This window comes from Zophobas morio, unplaced genomic scaffold, assembly GCF_036711695.1.
Source record: "Zophobas morio isolate AGI-343-1 ecotype UQ-CSIRO unplaced genomic scaffold, CSIRO_AGI_Zmor_V1 ptg000335l, whole genome shotgun sequence".
Classification (NCBI taxonomy): domain Eukaryota; kingdom Metazoa; phylum Arthropoda; class Insecta; order Coleoptera; family Tenebrionidae; genus Zophobas; species Zophobas morio.
This window is the reverse complement of record NW_026972439.1, coordinates 19,105-20,935: the sequence shown is the minus strand read 5'-3', so window position 1 is coordinate 20,935 and position 1,831 is coordinate 19,105.

Genomic DNA, 1,831 nt, shown 5'->3' with positions numbered 1-1,831 from the left:
AGTACAAGAAAACACTTCAAAACTAACGTTTCTGAAGAATTTTAACAGTTTTCTTGTATCTACGAACGCCAGAATGCATAAAATTGACCTAAACGTCTTCTTTTCCTATTCTGATTCGATTCTGCATGCTTTAAGTGTGTTTGGTGGCTCAGAACCATCAAAAATCGTTGAAATATTGTTCAGATTCAATAAAAATCGACAAAAATACAGTTTCTAGCTAAAATTTGATGGTTTCGTTGCACTTTCCGAGCCCGTAGGGTATCTGAGTGGCTTAAAAGTACAAGAAAACACTTCAAAAGTGACGTTTCTGAAGAATTTTAACAGTTTTCTTGTATCTACGAACGCCAGAATGCAAAAAATTGACCTAAACGTCTCCTTTTCCTATTCTGAGTCGATTCTGCATGCTTTAAGTGTGTTTGGTGGCTCAGAACCATCAAAAATCGTTGAAATATAGTTCAAATTCAATAAAAATCGACAAAAATACAGTTTCTAGCTAAAATTTGATGGTTTCGTTGCACTTTCCGAGCCCATAGGGTATCTGAGTGGCTTAAAAGTACAAGAAAACACTTCAAAAGTGACGTTTCTGAAGAACTTTAACAGTTTTCTTGTATCTACGAACGCCAGAATGCATAAAATTGACCTAAACTTCTCCTTTTCCTATTCTGAGTCGATTCTGCATGCTTTAAGTGTGTTTGGTGGCTCAGAACCATCAAAAATCGTTGAAATATAGTTCAAATTCAATAAAAATCGACAAAAATACAGTTTCTAGCTAAAATTTGATGGTTTCGTTGCACTTTCCGAGCCCGTAGGGTATCTGAGTGGCTTAAAAGTACAAGAAAACACTTCTAAAGTGACGTTTCTGAAGAATTTTAACAGTTTTCTTGTATCTACGAACGCCAGAATGCATAAATTTGACCTAAACGTCTCCTTTTCCTATTCTGAGTCCATTCTGCATGCTTTAAGTGTGTTTTAAGCCACTCAGATACCCGACGGGCTCGGAAATTGCAACGAAACCATCAAATTCTAGCTAGAAACTGTATTTTTGTCGATCTTTATAGAATTTGAACTATATTTCAACGATTTTTGATGGTTCTGAGCCACCAAACACACTTAAAGTATGCAGAATCGACTCAGAATAGGAAAAGGAGACGTTTAGGTCAATTTAATGCATTCTGGCGTTCGTAGATACAAGAAAACTGTTAAAATTCTTCAGAAACGTCACTTTTGAAGTATTTTCTTGTACTTTTAAGCCACTCAGATACCCAACGGGCTCGGAAAGTGCAACGAAACCATCAAATTTTAGCTAGAAACTGTATTTTTGTCGATTTTTATTGAATTTGAACTATATTTCAACGATTTTTGATGGTTCTGAGCCACCAAACACACTTAAAGCATGCAGAATCGACTCAGAATAGGAAAAGGAGACGTTTAGGTCAATTTTATGCATTCTGGCGTTCGTAGATACAAGAAAACTGTTAAAATTCTTCAGAAACGTCACTTTTGAAGTGTTTTCTTGTACTTTTAAGCCACTCAGATACCCTACGGGCTCGGAAAGTGCAACGAAACCATCAAATTTTAGCTAGAAACTGCATTTTTGTCGATTTTTATTGAATTTGAACTATATTTCAACGATTTTTGATGGTTCTGAGCCACCAAACACACTTCAAGCATGCAGAATCGACTCAGAATAGGAAAGGGAGACGTTTAGGTCAATTTTATGCATTCTGGCGTTCGTAGATACAAGAAAACTGTTAAAATTCTTCAGAAACGTCACTTTTGAAGTGTTTTCTTGTACTTTTAAGCCACTCAGATACCCTACGGGCTCGGAAAG